The sequence below is a fragment of the Mustela erminea genome, chromosome 5, assembly GCF_009829155.1.
Source record: "Mustela erminea isolate mMusErm1 chromosome 5, mMusErm1.Pri, whole genome shotgun sequence".
Taxonomy (NCBI): domain Eukaryota; kingdom Metazoa; phylum Chordata; class Mammalia; order Carnivora; family Mustelidae; genus Mustela; species Mustela erminea.
The window spans coordinates 11,782,204-11,805,266 of NC_045618.1; the positions used below are offsets into that span (position 1 = coordinate 11,782,204).

At 40.2% G+C, this 23,063-nt stretch overlaps 1 long non-coding RNA gene across 1 annotated transcript; it reads left to right on the forward strand.

Annotated features, from left to right (window-relative positions):
• Nucleotides 1-17,900: 17,900 nt before the first annotated feature.
• Nucleotides 17,901-18,286, forward strand: LOC116589891. Its single transcript, XR_004285432.1, has 2 exons — nt 17,901-17,963; nt 18,241-18,286. It is a non-coding gene; the product is annotated as an uncharacterized LOC116589891 (long non-coding RNA).
• Nucleotides 18,287-23,063: the final 4,777 nt, after the last annotated feature.

The window sequence follows — 23,063 nt, forward strand, 5'->3', positions numbered from 1 at the left end:
GGTGTGTGTATAAATATAGTATATAAATATGAGTTTTACTTCTGTAGTCAAATCCCAAGAAAATACTCTTCTTTGAGTGTTGCAAGTGCAAATGAGAAATTGGTAATCAATTCAGTGCAAACTACCATGCCAAAGCCAGGGAAAGAAAGGGGGAATGACATCAGTCATGACAAAGGCTTTTTTTTTTTTTTTCACAGTTAATCCTCTTGGAAGTTCATCAGATTAAAACAATGAAAAGCCAAATATGCACAGAGATGTTCTATCTCCATGCCCTACCCAAAACCAATGGGCACACTGTGTAGATTTGTAAGAGGCCTTAGAAATAGAGCCTTGGACAACTAGCTAAATACTAAAGACATTAATGGTTTCTTCTAGAAGGGGGGAAGCCTTCATCATGAGTCATTGACTAGATGTTTATGGCTGGGAAACTCTGTAACCCTATAATTTGGTTCTCGAAGGCCACATTCTTCTTTGGGACAGAAGCCACAGGCCAATTGCTGCAATTGGTGAGCTTTTCTTTTGGGCATGAGTCAGGACCAATTTTGACTGAAGGAAGAGTTTCCCTTCTGGCACAGGCTCACTGTAATTATGGACTCCTATCATGGGGTGGTAGAATACCGTATTTTCCAGGGAGCTCTCAGGGGATCCTGTGAAGTTGCTCATGGGACACTCTGCTTTGGAGACTATTTCCTACAGTGGCACCCAGCTTCTTCTCTCAATGACTCTTTCTGTGAATTTCTCTTCCTTTTCCAAGAGTTTGGAATCTAGATTAACAAATAACCCTTTAAGAAATGCATAGCTGTCATTATATTATATACTATATATTATACTATATACTATATACTATACTATATATTATATATAATATATATTATATATTATACTATATATTATGTATATATGTATATTATGTACTATAGTATGTACTATATATTACATAATGTATATATATTATATATTCATCCTTGGGATCAAGGAACACTCTGGCCTGAGTTCTCTTGCTTATATGCATCTCTTTCTACCTACACGTATTCCTATATGTGCCCCTTCCCTCCCTCCTTCCCTTTCCCCACAATTATTGATAAACCTGTTATATGGAGGGCTTCTCCAATGCTGTGTTACACTCACACTGTGAATTTGAGGCAGCTTTTACACTTTCTGTGTTGTGATTCTCATGACAGCCCTGGGGGAAGGAGGAAGAATGATATCTCTGGGAAGAGATACTCTTGGAGAGAATAGGAATTTAAGAGACATATGGGGATTCTAACCTTTTCCCATGTATGCCATATGTGTATGGAAACTTGTTCCATTGCTTTCAAGTCTTCATGTCCACATCTATAAATCAGCAATGATAACCTTTCCTTTATAGCGTTGCTTTGACAATTGGAGATACTTCAAAAAAGTAGCTTGCACATTACTTAATGTATAGAAGTCCTCAGTGTGTTATTGTTTTGATGATCCTTTCTATAATTAGTCTGAATTTAAACATGGAAACTGAGGCTTGGTGGGGGAAGGAACTTGGCAGAGCCCATAAAGGTAACAAGTGGCAGAGCCAGCACCAGGTCTCTGGCCTTTGGACCCCCATCATCATTTCTCATCCCTCCTTGCATGTGCAAAGCTGCCCTCTCCTCTAAGGGTGGAGTTGGGAGGAGACTGCCAGTGTCCCCATTGTGTCCTTTCTTCAAGATGACTTGAAGGAAAAAAAGACTTTCATAGATTTGAATTGGAAGGGAATTCACTGCTGGGGTTTGTGTTTGTGTCTCCTTTTCTGGACTTTTGTGACTTAAGAGGAGTGAACTTTCCCCCAATCTTTAGGGAACACACAGGGGAGTGTGGTGGTTTTGTACCTGGTAAGAGAACCCATGGAAGGTAGTGGGAAAGACAGAAGACCCATACTGTGGGGTGATTATCCTCAGGGAGGTGAGCCATGGCCCCAAGCAGTCTGAACGAGCAGGTTGTGAAGGATGTTGGTTTATTTATACTGTTTACTTTGTTCTTTTCTTCACTTGCTTGAGATGTATCACAGTTTTTCCAGAGTTTACCTTTAATACCAACAAAGTCGTATTCAAAGTCACTGACTGTGTGTCTTTCCTCTTCTTAGCAGAAGTCAGATAAATAACAAAGATGATTAATTGCAGGATTTCTGCTTCACTTTATATTGTGTTGTTTGAAATTATTCCTTTGAAGCACTATGTTCAGAGGGGTGGGCAGTAGTTTCCAATACAAATGACCCCTACATGTACTAATCCCATTTCTTTTTTTTTTTTTAATATTTTATTTATTTATTTGACAGAGAGAGAGAGAGACCACAAGTAGGCAGAGCAGCAGACAGAGAGAGAGGGAGAAGCAGGCTCCCTGCTGAGCAGACAGCTTGATGCAGGGCTCGATCCCAGGACCCTAGGATCATGACCTGAGCCAAAGGCAGAGGCTTAACCCACTGAGCCAACCAGGTGCCCCACTAATCCCATTTCTATCTATGGTGTATCTCCTTTAGATATTGATGAAGGAGGCAAGCAAATGTCTTGTGTATTTTAAAATGCTAGAATTACCCATGTCAATGCTTGAAGTAAGTGTGATCTCTGTCATCAAAAAGTAAAATCCCCTGGCACTTTACTTCAGCATAAGAAACACTGACAAATTGCTTTGGGAACTGTCTCTTCTAAACCTTGATGTACTTTGAAAGTTCACCCAGTTACAGTCCCCAAGTTAGGTCCCTAGAAGTTTTATTTTCCTCCACTTATCTCTCTTCTCACCCACCTTCCACACATCAAACACTCTATGGCAACTTCCTTTGACTTTAAGAGGCAACAGCCCAGAAACTTTTGTTCTGTAAACAATATTGAGAGCAGGAACCCCATGCTGTTTCAAAAGGCATTTTTTTTTTCTTTTAAGAATGACTTAGAACTGTCTAGAAAAAAAAAATGGCATGGGGGTATACTTGGGATTTTGAATGAATCACTTCTTTTGTGTTTGTACCCTGGAAGAAAGACTTGGTTTAGTGAATAAAGAACTATGGACATCTGTCCTCATCGTTACACTGGAACATTGGCTTGAGTACTTAAGATGTACAAATGGGACATTCAGAATAATATTAAAATTTATTCTTGTGCCAAGTAATATGAAAAGGGTAACTGAGGACTTTTTCTGGAATTCTAGGTTGCTAACATACTACATTTATAGAAAGACATACTTGCCTGTTCAATCATTTCTTACATTTCCTTGAATGACCTGAAGAATAAGGTGAATTGAATAGTACCATAAAAATCGGTCAAAAAACACACAAAGATCATTTATAGTTTGATTATGGTCTTCATCATGCGGAGAGTGCTCTCTGAGCTTCTTGGTAGCTCATTGAGCTAGGCATTGTCTCTATTTTATGGTTGAGGAAGATGGTTCACAGAGAAGAAAGTAAAAATCCCAGGATTTATTACTTTGTAAGTAGCAGGGTATTAAAGCAAGTCTGCACTGAATTTCAGAGGTCAAGCTTAGGACAATCACACAAGTGTACTACTTCCTCAGACAAATTTTCTTTCTGGTAATAAATAGCAAAGTAAAATTCTTACTTGTCCCAGACTTTAGAAAAGACAAATGTCCCAGTTTAAACAGTCAGGCAGGAGGATTTCCCTCTTACTTGGTCTTTTGTTTGTTTCAAGTCTTTGACTGATTGGGTGAGGCCCACCTGCATTAGGGAGGGCAATCTGCTTTACTCAGTCCATAGTATTATTCTCATCCAGAAACACCCTTACAGACACACCCAGAATAATGTTTTGTAAAGGCCTAGGTACCTCATGGCCCAGTCCAGTTGACACACATAATTAGCCATGAGAAGTGAATGTTATAGGTTGAATATTTGTTTCCCCCAAATTTACTTGTTGAAGTCCTAATCCCCAGTGGGGTGGTATTGGGGATGGAGTCTTTGGGAAGTTTTTAGGTTTAGATAGGGTCATGAAGGTAGGACCACCATGATGGAATTATTGTACTTATAAGAGAAGATACCAAGACTCTCTTTCTGTCTATAGGACATATAAGTACACAGTGAGAAGGAAGCCATCTGCAAACCAGGAGGAGGCCCCTCACCAGAGCTGTACCATGCTGGCACTCTCTGATCTTGGCCTTCTGGCCTCCAAAAGTGCAAGACACTACATCTCTGTTGTTTAAGCCACCTACTTTGTGATATTTTGCTAGGGCAGCCTGAGCTGATTAAGACGCTATCTGTAACAGTTGGGGATACCCTGAGCTGAGAAGTATAGACACCCTGACAATGAGGCACATTAGCAAATGGGTCAATGTTTCTCATGCTGTCAGAAAGCCAGAACTAGGTGGCAGTCCAGGGCTCAAGAATGGTATAGCCTTTCGCCACCCCTAGAAATTCCCCCTGCATTTACCTGAGGGACATGATCACCCTGACCAGCAAGGGATGCTGGGGATGTGAATATTTTGATCTATAATTTCTAAAAAAGGATAATTTGGATATGTCTGAAATGAGGTGGCATGCCACATTATCAATGAAAAAATTAGAACAAGAAAGACGAAACAAAATATAAACTATCTAGGTCAAAATATAAAAGAGACATAGATTTAAGTTTTATTCCCTTCCTATCTGATATCTAAATAGGAGAGAGTCAGATCATCATAAGGTAAAAATCATTTGGATAGACAGGTCCTTTCTAACAGATATAAAAATTAATTAATAAATATTTAATGAACACTTGGTATATTTTTTTACCAAATCTGAGGCTTTGCATGAAGCAATGGGAGCCATTCTCTCTGTCCATTTTTCTTGAATGAACAAAGCCCCTTCATTCCAGCTTAATATTTGTCAGATCATAAATCGTAACCAACTAGATTCAAAGGGCAACTGCGTCCACTCGGCTAGATCTTAAAAAGTGATTCTTTCATGCCAGAGCCTCTGGTTTACCTTCTAAATCCAGTCTTTTCCAACACATCTCCTCTCTCTCTTTCTCTCTCTCTAATTAATCTCAGTGGAAGGCAGTCTTAATTTTATCTACATTCTGTCCTCATCTTGGGATGGACTGACCTTTATTTCCATATCTCTGTCACTTCCCCCCACCTCTTCCTAGTTCAGGCTGAGCCACACTCAGAACAGGTTGGTCGCCAATGGTGAGCCCCAGACTTCCGTTACCACTTCTCCATCAGGCTCATGGGACTAGAGCTTCTCTACCAGTTGCTCCCCTAATCCACCCTTGTAGGGACTCTGGTCTGTCCCCTTGTACTCAGGTGAATCCTGGGAATTGCTCTGCTCCCACCTGCATCCTGACTCCTAGGTTCCCTCGGGTTTATTTTTCTTCCTTGCTTGACTTCTAGTCAGCTACCCCCCCAGGCTCACTCCTTCCAAATTTGCCCCCCCAGGCCCATCAATTTTGGGAAAAGTTCATAGGGCAGGGGTGAGGTGGCAATGGTCTCAAGGACACTTTTGGAGGAAGTCTGCAATGCAGTGTTTGCTTTTCAATGTTAGCAATGACAAGTCCTGAAGGTGAAATACAAGGACAGACAAGCCCACTTGGTAAGAGCCATTATTTTGCGTCTGCTGATGATTAGCGATGGGAGACCAAACATTTGTCAGTAAGCAATTTTGAACCCGGATCGCTAGAGTGTCAGGTTGTGATTTCAGATGGTGGTACTTGGGATACCTTAACCAAAGAGAACTGATGTTCTTCTGTGGGAGAGGCAGGTATGTTAAGGATCCAATTTGGTGGTTATGCATCAGCACCGAGTCATAGGAATAGCAATTGAACTAATTCCTTCCTTCTACATACTGTACCTGACCTGGAATCGGTTCCATCATAACCCTGCAAGGGGGCTCCTTAGCTAATTCAGTTCGGAATCACTTATGTAAATCAACTGATGCCAGATGTTTAGACTGTACCGAGAAGCCCATGTGTTAATGTCTGAGGCTGTTACCTAACGTCAGGGCTTAGTTAATCCTCTCTTCTATCACTTCAGTGAGGACAAGATACTTGTACCTTCTAGGTAAAGGTTCTTAAACTGGAGTCCGTGAACTTTGTGGAGCTATGGGCACAATGGAGAGGCTGCCCAGTGTGTGCCACATTGCCATTGTCCCAATAGATACTTGCCAAAGGATGAGAGTGGGAATCAACGAAAGCTCATTTGTCAGAGACAGTGGGGCAGCCTCATTTCAGGACACACATATGTTCATGTGCTCTTACAGACATGTCCCTTTTCTGTGATGCAATGCCTGTTTTATACACTGGTAATTGAAATCTAAGAGGTAGATCCCACTCACAGCAGTGGAGACTGCTTTTTGTGCATTGCCAGCAGTGCAATTTTTAAATAAATAAATAAAAATATATATATATATATATATATTAACTCTCTTGAATGAGGAGAGGTAGAACTATGTCTTAGGGCATCTGCCTGTGCTCTTTCTTGGTCCACTATGCACTAGTTCTTTGAATGACACATTTGGTTCAGTTGACTACACTGTTTCCCATGACTCTTTTTTTTTTTTTAAAGATTTTATTTATTTATTTGACAGAGAGAGATCACAAGTAGGCAGAGAGGCAGGCAGAGAGAGAGGAGGAAGCAGGCTCCCTGCTGAGCAGAGAGCCCGATGCGGGACTCGATCCCAGGACCTTGAGATCATGACCTGAGCCGAAGGCAGCGGCTTAACCCACTGAGCCACCCAGGCGCCCCTCCCATGACTCTTTTGAAAGCAATGAATGAGGGATGCCTGGGTGGCTCATTTGGTTAAGTGTCTGCCTTTGACTCTGGTCAGGTTCCCAGGGTCCAGTAATCAAGACCTGCATCAGTCTCCTTGCTCAGCGGGGAGCCTGCTTCTCCTCCTGCCTGCCGCTACTCCCCCTGCTTGTGTGCTCTTTCTCTCTTTCTCTCTGACAAATAAATAAATAAATCTTAAAAAAAAAAAAGGAGCAATGAATGAGGGGAAGACATGCAGTCTGACCTGGGCCATGATGTGTGATTGTACCAAGGACTGGGCATGGTTTTCAGGAGACCACAGTTGTCAGTCCCCTCAGGCTTATTAAGGATGAATGATAGTGACAATACTTGGCAAGGTTAGAGTGAATATTAAATGAGCTGTTTCATATCAAAGCACTTTATAAACTGCAAAATATTGTCTTGTTCTAAAGAACTAACATCATGACTTTTATTATTAGCGGTGCAAACCTTGCTGTGAACAGAAGTAAATGTGAACAGAAGTAAATGGCTAAGGAAGGGCCTCTGGCCAGTCATTGGCAAGAGGAAGGTGACTAGCTGGTGGCCCGAGTTCTCTTGCAACCAGTAGCCAAGCTGAGACTCCACAGCAGTGGTCCTGTGCCCTAGCAGTCACATCTTCAAGGCCCAGGCATGCCCTGCTTAGCCAGACCAGCTGCAGTTGGCATAAGGCTTAACCTAGAAGAAGTTCATGTTCATGATTTCCCTATGATGCCTGCTTCCCCTTCCGTGGCCCTTTGCTATTTTCACTGCTGTCATGCTATCCAAGGCTGATTCAGTTTAACAAACGTTTACTGAGGACAGAGAGAAAGCCAGAAATAGGTATGACCTAAACCCTATCACGATGTTGCTTCTGTTCCTAGGAGATGCGTCCATCTCTTCTTTACTTCTAGGGTAGAGAATTATCCCTTTCCAGAGATCTGATAGATAACTGTATATAAAATCCTTTTATTTAATGCCATTTTCAATTTTGTCTGTAGGTCTTACAATTATTAAATATTGAGTGTTGACTATGTGTTGAGTATAGTGTTATATTTATTTTGGTCTAAGCATGACTTGAAAGTCTATTTTTCCACATTGTTATCAGTCTGAAAACCTCTTATGGACGAAATGTGTGTGTGTGAATTGTTAACCATTTCTCTTTGCTACAAAGTGACTCTTTCATCCAGTTTGTGCCAGTATCAATTTTTAGTACTGTTTTTCTGTAATATGCATTGTTTTCTGAAAAGATTGTACCTTCTTCATTATACATTTTCAAAATTATATATACTCTGTAAGCTTTCCTTCCTGGTGACATTTAAAGCAATTTTTCAAGAAAAAAGGCATGTTGGGATTCAGATTCAATTGGTATGAGATGTAAATGATTTGGGAAAATTGGTCCTTTTAAAATATATTGTCTCCCACCTGCTCTTTTTCACTGACTCAAGTCTTTGTGTCTTTTATTAAAATATTGCAGAGTTATTCATGTAGACCACACATAGTTCTCAGGTGAATGAGATTTCTTTCCCATTACAACTTCAGCTGCACAATGGGAAGTAGTGTGTGTGTGTGTGTGTGTGTGTGTATCTTCTTCCAGGTTACCTATCAAATGTTATTAATTAAAACAGTTTCTCAGCTTATTCTCTTGGGGTATCTGACAATAAAATCATACTGTCCCACATGTTTTATCACTCCTTTTTCAATAATCTAACCTTTCATACTATCTCACTTTTGCTTTCAGTGAACAGTATATCTATAATATTAATAACAGTGAAACCGGACACGTTTATTTTACCATAGATACAGCTCTTAGATTGAAATATGGACTTTATTATAGTAAAGTAGTTTTCCTCTATTCCCGTATTTTAGTATTTTATCAAAATAATGTCACCAATTTTTAACATTTTTCCTACTTGTACTAGGAACATTAATCCACTTATGCCAGATATTATGTATATTTAGATCATATTTTTCTTCTTTAATCTACTTGTGTCAAGTGTTATATTAATAGATGTCCTTATTTATTTATAGTACTTCTCTCTGAAAAGAAAAAAAAAAAAACCTTGGAGAATCTTAGTAAAAGATTTTCTCATACCAGGTCACCCTTGAAATAAAAGTGTCCCTAGTCCCAGGGTGTGCGTCCCTGGGACCAGTTTTAATCTGGACTGCCATCTTGAAAGCAAATTTGTAGTTTTCAACTGTAACCAGAGTAAGGGGCTCTTTTTGAGAAACCCGTGGACCAAGGGTCCACTTTGGATGTCTGAGCCGTTCGAGGAACAATTCATTATTTTCCAAGGCTTGCTTTTGTGATAGTGGTTTTAAGTTGTTCAGTGTGGGCGCCGGAGGGTGGCCAACATTACTGCTGTTTTTTCCTCTACTCTTGGAGGAAATTAGCCCAGAAAACAGAGAGGCTTTGGTGGTTCCTCAGCTTTTCTGTAAACAGTTACCTGTGTGACCTGTTCCATGATTTTCCAAACTGGGATCCGTGGCATCTTCTGGAGGGATTTGCTGCAAGTATAACAAATAATTAAACAGTCTGGCTGTTCGTCTTCTCTCTCTTTCTACTCCCCTCAACCCCCAGCCCTTGTGTTTTATTCTTCATCTTCTCTTTTATCTATTTCCGGGTTGTGGTCTCTTGCCTGACAAGATAGATGGGATTGGTGGCCACAAGACCTCATAAACTCCAAATGCTGAAAGCTACAGAACTTCACAAATTCCCCCTTGAGTGTCTTGAAACAGTCCGATGGTGTGCTTTCAACCACGGCTGAATTTCACCGTCACCTGGAGGTCCTCTCAAACATGCTGATGCGTGGGCCCACCACCCATGACGTAAATCCCGTCTGCCACTCCCTCCAGGACTGACTGCACGTAATGAGGTCTCACCCACGGCCTTCGCTCCTTGCTTGGCAGCCCCATGGTGACCCCAGGGAAGCTGCCTTCAAGGGAGGCCAGTCACCTTAGATATAACTGCCCCGTCTTCTTGCTTCCCTTCTCAGGATAACCAACTTCTTCAGTTACTTCCTTTCAATTTTACAAGCGTTAGTTGTTAGTTGGTTTGTTGGATTTGTTGCCTCGGGGGCAGGGGGATGAGTTAACATTCTTCTCAACCCACGGCACACCATTATCATGGTTAATGGTCACTCCTGCCTCCCCCCATCACCCTTTCCTGCCCTTTTCCTTAGTTTTAACCTAATGTTCCCCTTCTGTTCCAGGATCCTACCTACATTTGGTCATCATGTCTCCTTAGGATCCTCTTGGCTGTAGTAGATTCTCAGACTTTCCTTGTGTTTGATGACTTTGACAGTGTTGAGGTCCTGGGTTGGAGCTGGGTGATGGGTTTTAGGGAGGAAGACCACAGAGGTAAAGTCATTTTCATCCCATGATATCAAAGGTATGTACTGTCACCATGGCTTGTCACTGTTGATGTTGGCTTTGATGAACTGGCCTAGGTCTTGTTTTTCAGATTTCTCACTGTAAGATTATTGTTTTTCCTCCCTTTCCATGCTGTCTGCTTTGGAAAGATGTCCTGATGTAGAGCCCACTAGTAAGGACTAGGAGGCCTTATTCTACCCCTTTGACATAGAGCATCTACATAGACTATTTGGAGTTCTTTTCAGGAGATTTCTCTCTTCTCCTCACCTCTGTTTATTTATTTAATCATTTATTTATATCAGCTCATGAATATTTATTTTATACTTCAGGTTATAATCCAATACTATTTTATTTATTATTGTTTTTAAATTAAATTAAATTAAATTAAATTAAATTAAATTAAATTTTTTTCAGTGATCCCAAATTCCTTGTTTATGCACCACACCCAGTGCCCCATGCCTTCCTTAATACTCACCACTGGGTTCACACAGTTCAAAAAAGCCCTCAGTTTGTTTCTCAGAGTCCACAGTCTCTCATGGTATGTCCCCTGCTCTGATCACACCTGATACTACTTTATTTTATTGCTCAAATCAAATTGTTTTAGCTGGTTTCTGAGAATGCTTTCAGTTGGTTTCGATGTCCTTTTGACATGCAACTTCTCTCTCTCTCTCTTCCTCTGTCTTTTACCACTCGTTTTGCCCTCTCTTGCTCTTTTCTCTTTAACCATGTCCTGCTTTTCTGGTACTACAAAATGGCCCAGGTTCATCTTGATCATTTTCTGCCTCAGTCCTAGAATCATCCATTTCTCAAGGATCCCTGGTTCTTTAATTGAGAATATTATTAAAAACCATGATCTTGGCACTCGGTGTCCTTATTGTTACTGGGCTGCCCTCTCCATGGACAGAGCAAGGAGATACTTGTGTGTATAAACACAGGGCAGCACGTAATCATCTGTATTGATGTTAAGTTACATTTGCATTCATACTTGTATCTCCAACTACAGTCTGTTAGCACATGGGTCATTGGAACCTCCTCTCTGTGCTTGTCTATAACATCTCACTCAATAGTGAGAAACCTGGTTCCCACCCTCCTCCGTGCTTATTGAATTGTCCCATCCTAATGGTATGAGCATGATCAAGACCTTCTCCCTTGGAAAATGGCTTTATCTACTAGGTACGGGGCCATGTCTAGTTTCTTTAGCCTTTAGTCTTCTGATTTCATTCATTTCCACAGTTACGTGGCTCACCTCTATCTTTCGTCCCCTTTGCTGAGGTCATCTCATACATCCATCATATACTTAGAGTCACTTGCCACAGTCTGCCTTCCATCTTGGGATCCCCTGACCTCCTAAATGATTTTTTAAAAATTTACATGCATTAAGGTTTCCCTGTGCTATAAAGTTCTATGTGTTTTGTCAAATGTATAGTATCTTCTTTCTAGGGAATATTGTTTCACCATAAAAATTATTATATGTCATCTTCACCTGGAAATTGGCTATTCTGGATTCATACATAATTTTTCCCACAAATAATGTATTTCTTTACTTTATAAGTATATATACAGTGCTTACCGTGTACAGGCACTGTTTTCGGTGCTTTATTCATTGTATACATTGATTTAATCCTTAATAGTTCTAGGAGACAAGCACTATTATTAGCCTCGTATTATAGACAAGGAAATGGAGGCAAAGAAAGGTTACATAACTTTGCCGAAGTCACACAGCTAGGACGTGTTTGTTAGCCAAGGCAGATAGTAAATGTGGTTTCTGATTAGATGTTCATATCATATTGGTAACTGGCTGGAGCCGAACAGAGGCTTCCTGCATGGCTGACCCCCTAGTGAAGTTGAGCTCTGGTAGAGGTACACAGCAAGCAGCTGCCGAGATGCAGAAGCTTTGAACAGCTTCCTCCAGCGGTTGTGAAATTGATGAAATAGAATAATTGATGGTTGCTTTACTGAATAATTTACCAATCAAATCATTCAGAAAAGCAGTAAGATGTGAAATGGGAAAACAAGAGAGAAATGAATTTGGGCCAGGGAAGGATCAATAAGAACCAGCGAGGTTGAACACCGCCGGCCGAGGCCGGGTGTGTTGAAGGAAGACAGGTCTCTGCTGGCCTTGCTTCTGACTTCCGAAGGCAGAATGTGCTAGACTGCCTGGCTTGTTTCTTGCATTGCCAGAGAGACTGCATCGGCTTGCAGGGGACTCAAAGTTGGTCTTTTTCTCACTCATCTGTTCTTTCTGCATGAACATCAGCTCGTGGCATTAGAATTCTTCCTAGATTCACCAGATCCTTGTTGTGAATGGGGTACACTTCACCATTGATGAAGGATTTTGTCTGTTGCCTTGTTTAATCTGTACAGCTGCTTTAAAAAAAAATGTATTTATTTACTTGAGAGAGAGAAACAATCTCCAGCAGACCCTGCACTGAGTGTAGAGTCCAATGTGGCGCTCCATTCCAGGACCCTGAGGGCGGACCTACTCCAAAACCAAGAGTCAGATGCTTACCCAATTGCACCACCAAGGCACCCCTTGTGCAACTGCCTTTGAGGTCGTGTCACTGTCTGTGCTTCACAGGAGAGGACCAGTGCACAAGAAGTGCACAACTGTCCTGCTCAGAGTCTCAACAACTCAAACTTCTGACTGCGAATTCCATTCCTTCCCCTCTCTGCGGTTGCCTTCGCCTCATATGCCACGGGGAAAGAAAAATCAGATCCGCAGTCAAAGAGCTGGCTCTCTGTGATAACAACTCCATTAATTTTAGTCATTTCTGCCTTCTTTACCCCATCCATTATCCCACATAGACATCTGTGAAATATCACTTGGGAATCAAAGACATTTCCCCTGTAGTGTAACTTCAAGATTAAATGGCCATTTCGAACGTTCATTTTTCTAATCTTGTTTTGTGTCTCTACCATGCGCACTTTTGCCGCTCTCCAGGCTTTCGTGGTAACTTATCTTAATTAACTGTGAAGGAACCAGAGTGACCAAACAAAGAGAAATGATGTCGGCTTTAGAATCAACTCAGACGAATAAATAGATGGAACAGAATTTTCTGGAAGTGTCCTGTGTATGGTCTCACAGTCTTGTTTGGAGAATCTCCAGAGAATCGTGCCTAGGAAATATCAAGCCTAGTTTTCTATTTCTCCTGACTGAGAGTTCAGATGATTTCTGTACAATGACAGGAATAACCACTAAATCTGTGTACTAATGAAGAACTCACAGAATACTTGAGTCAGGCTCTAACTGTGGATTAGATATGTCCAGCTTCCTTCCACTTCTTATGGTATGTGCTAAGAGCTAGACTTCTTAGAATTTTTGTTATATTACCTAAACAGGTCACGAGCAGGTACATTGGATTTCTTTGCTCAACGGAATTTACCTTCAGTTGATTGTATGTATTATATTGTATGCATTGTAGTAATATAAAATTGTATGCATTGTAGTAATATAAAATTCCATATCCATGCATTGTGGCTGGTTCACTTATATTACAGTGACCGTCTAGCTGGGTTTTAAACAGATGGGTTTGCGACTGGTAGCTTTGAGATATTAATGTTGATAAGCCAAAGAATAACCGAATGGGAGACCGTACAAAGAAAGATTTAGTTCTAAGATAACTGGATGCACTATGCAACTTGTGGGCCATAATTTGTTCAGTTTCACAATGATATGAATACTGAAAACAAAAATTCCTGACTTCTGGTAATGTTCAGAATTCTTCTAAACAAAGTTTAGACCGGGGTGGCTCAGTGGGTTAAAGCCTCTGCTTTCGGCTCAGGTCATGGTCTCAGTGATGGTCAGAGAGTAGGTCCATCATGGGCCATTTTGGGGGGGGAGGATTCCAAAGACAATTGGCTATTACTGTCAACCCACTGTCTTTAACTTCTGCTCTGAAAGTGACAGCTTAGCAAAGAAGATGCTGCTCATAATTATTCCCATTGCTTATCTGAAACACCATAGATGAAATAGCCATTCTGTGTGTTATGTTTCTTCCCCACTGCTGGTCAGCTGGTATCTATTAAAATCCCCCCATCTTAAGAAGTTTGGGTGGGAAAAGGATTATTGCTTATTTTATCTTGGGATAAGAGATTTTTTCAATCTTTCCAATTACTAAGTCCCTAAATTTCTGTCAAGCACATTGGGAGAAGTTCAACTCAAAAGAATGAATTATAGTAATATATGAATAGCCTCTTCTTAGTATCTTCTTTTTATTGTTTTTAATTAGCTTTTGGTAACAATTCTTTTTTTAAAATTTGATTTAATTTAATTTTTTTTTTTAAAGATTTTATTTATTTGACAGACAGAGATCACAAGTAGGCAGAGAGGCAGGCAGAGACAGAGGAGGAAGCAGGCTCCCCGCTGAGCAGAGAGCCCGACGCGGGGCTCGATCCCAGGACCCTGAGATCATGACCCGAGCTGAAGGCAGTGGCTTTAACCCACTGAGCCACCCAGGCTCCCCTAATTTAATTTTTTAAAAAAAGATTTTAGGGGCACCGGGGTGGCTCAGTGGGTTAAAGCCTCTGCTTTCGGCTCAGGTCATGGTCTCAGGGTCCTGGCATCGAGTCCCGCATCGGACTCTCTGCTCAGTGGGGAGCCCGCTTCCTCCGCTCTCTCTGCCTGCCTCTCGGCCTACTTGTGATCTTTGTAAAAATAAATAAATAAATAAAATAAAATAAAAGATTTTAAATATTTATTTGAGTGAGAGAGCAGAGCATGAGAGAGCACACACAAGTGGGGGGGATGGACAGACGGAGATGGAGAAACAGGCTCCCCACTGAGCAGGGAGCCAAACACAGGACAATTGTCTTTCTTGTTTGTTTGTTTAAGATTTTATTTATTTATTTGAGTGAGTGAGATAGAGATAGAGAGAGAGAGAGAGAGAGCACAAACTGGGGTAGTGCCAGAGGGCAAGGAAGAAGCAGGGTCCCTGATGATCAGGGAGCCCAGTGCAGGATCAGTCCCAGGACCCCGGTATCATGACCTGAACCCAAGGCAGATGCTTAACAGACAGATCTACCTATGTGCCCTTTTTTCTAATATTAGAAGGAAATCTAAATACATTTCTTTGAAATATAAAGTAATATAAGAGAATATAAAGGTGAAAAGATAACTGTAAAGACCACTTTCTCTCTGTCTGGTCTAGTTTATGTAATAGTAATAATCCAAGTTATAATGGTAAGTAGGTTTGTCTTTTCTGAAACCCACCCAACATTGTTTCAATTACTAGGGCTTTTCAGTATTCCTTGGCCCTTGATGGAGGAAAGCCCTTTTTATCATTTGAAAATGTTGAGGAGATATTCACATATTGGTAAAAATTCAAATAATTTTTCTGAAGTTACATAATAATAATCCTTGGGAGAATTATGATTGAGGTTGCCTTGAATAGATAAATTAATTTATAGAGGATTGATTTTTTAAATTGAGTCTTCAGAAACAGGAGGTTTCTGCATTTCCAGTACTCATTTAGGTATGGAGGTGAATTTCTGGTATCTATAACTATAAATCCCTCTGTAATTTAGCTCTTTGGGCATTTGTATTCACACTCTTTTCTAAATATTTCTCAGTTAACTTTTTGAATTATTTTGTTATTGTGACTATGTTACTAAATGTATAGGATCTTTTATTTTTTGGTTTGTTGCTTATTTTTAATTTTACTGAATAAGATCAGTGACATAGTATGTATGATATCTATTCTTTGGAATTAATTGAGACCTTGTATTTTTGAACCTATGTGTTTTTTTGTTTCTAGTGTGTCTCTTGTAGACAATATTTTGACCTTTTTTTATTAGCCAATTTATTAGTCTCTGTCTTCAGTTGATAAGTTTATCCTATTTATACTTCTCATAAATACCCTTGTTAGTGTTTATTTCTGCCATTTTATTTCATATTCTCCATTTATTGCACCCCTACCCTCCCTCCCTGTCTCTCTCTCTATATGTACTTTTCTCTTTTCTATTGGCTAGATTTTATTTTCTTTTATTAGTTTGAAGATTATACATTTTATTTTTGTTCTTATTACGATTGTTCCCTAACTTAAGACCACTATTGTGTATATTTGTTCTGGGGTTTTTCTTAAATTAGGGACTTTTCTGGACTCAAAGAGTTGAGGACTTTTTTTTCTTTTTCTAAAAAGTAGATTATATCTGCTTATATGATATTGGAACTATTCCTTTCTTCCATGTTTTATCAAATTTGTATTAAAACTCTGGTCTTAGTTTTATTTTTCTGAAGAATTTCTATGATAATGGTACTCTAAGAAATATGAGTCTAAGTTCACTCATGTTTTCTAATATGCCAGATCAGTATTATATAACATATATTCCCTAGGAAATAGCTGACTTAATTTATATTTTATGTGTATTGTTGGAGTATTGTACCTACCATTTTCTTATATTTTAAATATCTTCAGGTTTTCTTTATTTATGGTATTTTTCTCAAGTTTCATGCTTTTAATTTGATGTTCTCTCATTTTTACTTAGTGTATATGCCAAAGATTGATTCATTTTTGGGGAGGAAGGGTCTTTTCAAAGAATAAACTCTTGGCTTTATTTTTTTTTAAAGATTTTATTTATTTATTTGAGAGAGAGACAGTGAGAGAGAGAGAGCATGAGTGAGGAGAAGGTCAGAGAGAGAAGCAGACTCCCCGTGGAGCTGGGAGCCCGATGCGGGACTCGATTCCGGGACTCCGGGATCATGACCTGAGCCGAAGGCAGTCGTCCAACCAACTGAGCCACCCAGGTGTCCCAACTCTTGGTTTTATTAATCAGGTGTTTGTTTTTTAACCTATATCAAGTTAAATTTTTAATAATTATTGATTTATTTCTGATACTTCCCTTGGGTTCAATTTGCAGCTTATTTCCTAGTTTCTGGTGTTTAATATGTAAATCTTACTTTAATGTTACTTGTTTTATAAGATGTTCAAGGTTACACTTATTATTTTGAATAAGCACATCTGACAAATTTGTAAATGTGATGCTTTCACTGTTGTTCACTTCAAAATATATTATTTTAGTCCTGTCTTCCTGTTTTACCAAAGAGCATATTAGAAGTTTCTTTCATTTTTCTGATTTCTAGAAGACTGGATACATTTTTGGTTATCCCTTTTTATTATTAGCTTTATATTCAGTAAATGCAGCCTTTTGGAACTTTTAAAATTCTTCATGGCTTAATACGTAAGATTTTGGAATGTTCATATATATTATAAAATAAGCATATTTTGTTAAGTACAAAGTTTTACAAACTATTGTCTCTCATCACACATGTGCATACACACACACACACACACACACACACAATTCCAGATGACATAGGTCTACTGAGTTATTAAATTTTCCTGTAAGTCTATTCATTTATTTTCATTTTAATCTATTTTTACCAAGGGAAGAATTCTTGAAACCGAATTTGTCAATTCCACTTTCATTCCAAATTTTTGCCATAGGTATTTTGATTAGTTAAATAAAGTTCATGAATATTATAACATAATTTTGATTTTACATTTTATTGTCATAAAATCTCTCTTTTTGCCTCAGTTCTTGCTTTTGACTTTGTACCACTTTTGTATCATATAGAGTTTTTCTGTGTCTATTTTGTTTTCGTATTTTATATGGTTCATCCCTTCCTATTTTTATAAATTTTTAAGGTTTGTATGTCATCCTATTTTAGACTTGTCATTAGTACCATAATGCTAGATTTTTGTTTATTTTAAAAATTTATTTTGATAATCACTTCTTATTTTTTTTTAAAGATTTTATTTATTTATTTGACAGAGAGAGAGATCACAAATAGGCAGAGAGACAGACAGAGAGAGAGATGAGGAGAAGCAGGCTCCCTGCTGAGCAGAGAGCCCTATGTGGGACTCGATCCCAGGCCCCTGGGATCATGACCTGAGCCGAAGGTAGAGGCTTAACCCACTGAGCCACCCAGGCGCCCCGATAATCACTTCTTAATGAGAAAGTTTAAGCCATTTACATTTAATATTGCAGATTTCATATTTTATGTTTTCTCTTTCTTTCTTTTTTTTTTTTTAAGATTTTATTTATTTATTTGACAGAGAGAGAACACAAGCAGGTGTGGCAGCAGGCCAAGGGAGGTGGAGAAACAGGTTCCCTACTGAGTAAGGAGTCTGAAGCAAAGCTTGATCCCAGGACCCTGGGATCAGACCTGAGCCAAAGGAAGCTGCTCAACTGGCTGAGTCACTGAGGTGTCCCTGTGTTTTTTCTATATGCTCTGTTCTTTTTTTGTTTCCCTCATTTATTGGCCTTTTATTTTTGTGTGTATATGTATGTGTATGCTTTTTGAAATACATATATACTTTTGACCCTTGCGTGGATGTGTTAATTAGACAGTGTATAGAATTCTAGGGTCCAAAATTTACCCTTGAAATTTCAAAGATATTGCTTCTGATTTGTAGTGATTGCCTAGTGGTGCTGATGAAAAGCAAAAGGTAGATTTTTCTAGGGAGTCCGTGTACATTTCTTTAAAAATGTTATGCTTTCGGGGCACCTGGGTGGCTCAGTTGGTTAAAGCCTCTGCCTTTGACTCAGGTCATGATCCCAGGGTCCTGGGTCCTGGGATTAAGCTCCGCATTATTAGGCTCTTTGCTCAGCGGGGAGCCTGCTTCTCTCTCTGCCTGCCTCTCTGCCTACTTGTGATCTCTGTCTGTCAAATAAATAAATAAAGTCTTTAAGAAAAAGATGTTATGCTTTTGTTGCTATCCATGGAATGGAATTCCAACATTTTACTAAGATATATTTTATGTGAGTCATCTATAAATTCATGAACTTGTTATTCAGTGTGCTTTTGCAGTATGAAGAGCCATGTTTTTCTTTATATCAAGGACTTTTTTTCCTGCTATTAATTGATTAGTGAGTCTCTTCTTTTCATGTCTTTATGTTTTAAAACTCTTACTAAACGGAAGTAGGACTATCTAGATTGATCCTCCAGCATTGAGCATAGTGCCTTTAGTGTATCAGATGCATTGTAAAGTCACTTAATTTGAAAATGCCCTCAGCAAAGAACACAATGCCTGAATCTTGATGGGTTCACTTACAAAGAGCTCATACACATTAAGTTTTCCTTAAAGACAGAGCCAGATTATGCTAGCTGGAAAAAGCATTTAATGTGAATTAGTGGCTTGAGTGAAGGTGTGGAGCTAGAGAGGCACAAGGGAGGTTTGGGCAGCAAGCATGGCCTTGTTAGAATAAAAGGTATGGACTAAGATGTAGTAAAATATGCAGCTGACAAAATGGGTGCCAGGATCTAGAGGTTTTTGAACACTACATCAAGAAGTCTTTTTTTTTTATGAAGCAGACAGTGAGAAGCATAGGAGGGACCATTCATGAGATGCTGTGGAAAAATTAATCTGACTGAGTCGTATGGGGGACTGGATTTGGAATAGAAGGGCAGAAGAAGAGAGGAGAGTCAATAATACCAAAGATGGCTAGTTGAAGGTTAACCCAAGGAAAAGTCAGAGCTTAAAAGTTGGAGGACAGTCAAAAAGCTGACTTTATGGTGGCAGAAAGATGATTTCACCTTCAGATGTATTGAGGTTCTGGTTCTTATAGACCATCCTCCTGGGGAAATCCAATAGGCAGAAACCAGGTATTAGACATGGGGAAGGGACAACCTGTGGTCATAGTATGAGGGTCCAAGTGCCTTATAAGGTCTTGTTATTTTTTTGTTCCTGAGAGGGTTTAAAATCTACTTGAGAGGTCAAGATAATGCAGAGAATGTAATTCAGGGCTAAATTGGTGTGACTCACCTTGTTTGCTGTAGAGTTTAGGGGGAAAAGGGAATTAATGACCTCTTAGAGACATTGAAAAGTTGCCTTGGCCTTGATGGATGGGAGGTTTTAGCTGGGAGTGAGAGCTGGGAAGGCTGACACTTTCGCTATCTTGTAAAATCAGTACGTATCTATATGACATAGTCAGCATGCATGGAAGACTTGGTAACTATCCTGCTGAAGGGCAGATGTGGGATCCCCATAAAGTTCTGCCTTTCCGTATTTTGTGCCCTATTTTGGTGTTGTGTGTACTTCCATCTACATTACATCTGAAGTGGGTCTGTGTCTTGGGACTGTAGCCGGCACCGGGTAGCTAGCTTAAGGACAGATGCAAAGTGTGAGACTGGGCGGGAGTTAGGCCCCTGTAAACAGGATGGTGCTTAATCCCTTGGAAAGTAATACAAGGCAAGATTTTACAGTCTTTACGTGATTTTCTTTCCCAGGGGAGCCCAACATGAATTATGCTAGCTGTATACTCTCAGATTGGCATTAATAGACCAATCACCCTCCCCTCCAAAAGTCCCATCTACCAGCCCCTCCCCAAAGAACAAACTGCACAAACTGTAATCTTGCCTCAAGTTTCCCACAGCATTCTCTCTCTGCTTTCTAGGAAGAGGGAGTAAAACATATGACTGGTGTGTGTGTGTGTGTGTGTGTGTGTGAAAAAGAGAGAGAGAGAGAGAGAGAGAGAGGGAGAGAAGGTGTTTACTACAAGTTATACAGAACAATATGGGGAAGTCAGATTTCTTCTGAGGTCTCACTGTTTCCTGGGTGAAACATTTGGCCTAACATTTCCCAGTTCCTGCTCCCTCTACTGATCACATAAGGAGATCATCTGGGACCACTTACTCTGCAAATGGAGAATTGCTCCCATCTCCCAAGACAGCTCCTGCTTATCTTTCATGATTCATCTCAAGTGTCATGACTTCAAAAGAAATCCTCACCCCGACCCAGACTCTGCCCAGGGTCCCTTCACCCTGTTCTTTAGCTGCATTTGAAGCACTGACCTCTCTGTCTGTTCTTTGTTGGTTGAATCGTCTGCAGACTTTGAATTTCTTGAGTGTGTGGGGTCTGTGATAGTTGTCCCTGTGTGCTCAGCTCTAAGCCCTATGCTTGGCCATTGCAGTCTTCCCACAGAGGCTTGTGAGTGGCTAGATGAATGGATAGATTCTGTTAAAACATGGGCTCTGATACATTTTGTGTCCACATTATGTTTGTAACCACATTCATGGATGAGCTGATTATTGTTAGTCTATGTGGATGTGGTATATCTATACACAATGGAATACTGCTCAGCCATAATGAAGAATGAAATATCACCATTTGCAACAACCTGGATGGAGCTACAGGGTATAATGTTAAGTGAAATAAGCCGGTCAGAGAAAAACAAATACCTTATGATTTTGCTCACATGTGGAATTTAAGAAAACAAACCAATGAGCAAAGAGAAAAAGAGACAAACCAAACCCAAAACCAAACCAAAACAAAACAAAAAACCCAGACTCTTAACGGTAGAGAACAAACTGGTGGTTAGCAGAGGGGAGATGGTTGGGAGGTAGATGACTTTGGTGAAGGGGATTAAGGAGTGCACCTACCGTGATGAGCACTGAGCTATGTATAGAATTGGTGAATCGCTATATTGTACGCTTGAAACTAATATCATTACTCTCTGAAGTCTAAATCAGTCTTCAAAACAATCCCATCAGGGAAAAATAGTATCCCAGTACGTCAGCAGTTTGCCTGACATTATAATCAAGTGAACTTACATTGTCCATTAAGTACTAATATTCTCGGCCCCAGTCCCACGGTAGGGAGGAGCCCAACTTTGGTGATGCTGGGACATCTGTGCTCTCCCTGGTTGTGGCCTGAGGCCGATGCCAGAGGAGAGCGAGGGCATGATCTGCCATCTGGGTCTCTGGAAGACCTAACAACCATCTGGCTTTCGGAAGAACTTAGACCAGCAGCCACATGGGGTGCTGCAGATCTTTGCCTCCAGGCATGGGACACACTCTCCCTTCTGCCTGGATCCAGATACAAGTTCTGAGGACACTGTCACTTCTTTTCCTCATGCAGGAGGATACAGAACTCACTGGGCCAGAAAAATGAGAACTGAATTCTCTGCATGTTTGAATAACCTCTCCACTGTTCCCTCCAGTGCAATCAGAGAAAATCTCATTGCCTGGATAGAGGTAGGGTGCATCCCTCCCTGGCATTTCTTTCCTTCTCTCCCTTCCTTGGAGAAAATACCAGGTGCTATTTTCTCCTAACTAGACTGAACTCTGCCTTCAATTTCAACAGTTTGGCACACTTGCAATATCTCTGCCACTGCACCTGTTGTGCTGTCCCTGAGAAATTCTTCGGCAACTATTCTGGGAATGGGTGTTTGTGAAATGGAAATATGGAGGCTTGTGAAAATGCTCTTACCCCATGACAAATGCTGTAACTAACTGCTCTCCATGAAGTTCCATGCAGGAAAACGAAGGAATAGCGCTGTCATCATTGTCACTAGCGGTATTGTGACACATCTATTCATGTACAGACAATAGCCACAAAAGGAATATTTCTCCATGCAACCATCCAGGGAAATAGTATGGATTATTAATTTTGTATTTTAGAAGGTGGTATAAGGGGTACAGAAGTTAGAGCTGTAGTGAGAGAATTTGCATGTTAGGGTAGAAACAAGAAGGGGTCTGGATTGATTAAGGCTTTAGCCAAGAAATGGAGATTGTATGTTGATTTGAAGATCTCTAAGCCTCCCCAGTCTTAGGGTTTCAAAGATTTTTTTTTCCCCTCTAGTAGCGTGGAGTCATGAGCAAATCCAGCTGTATTTCATGCCACAGAATTAAGTTTCACAAAGGATAATGTGTCATTAGCTGACTTAGGAAACAGAGCAAGGAGATGATGATGCATCATCACCACTGAGCACCTCGCCACACATGGGGATGATGGCGATGGCAATGGCGATGGTGATGGCAGTCATGATGAAGAAGACAATTTATTAGCAGGAATTGTGGTCCAGAAGTATTCTTCCCAAATCAGTCCAGTGGGGGAATAAAGGCTCTGTTGTCACATAAATCATGGCAAGGCAGTCTTCTGAGTTGCAGCAAAGGAGACATGGGTGTGGGCTTCCAAGTGTGGTTTGGATTCTGAAGCAGTTCCAGGGGACTGAAGAAGCATGCGGAGACATCTCTGGGACAAGACACTCTAGGTGTC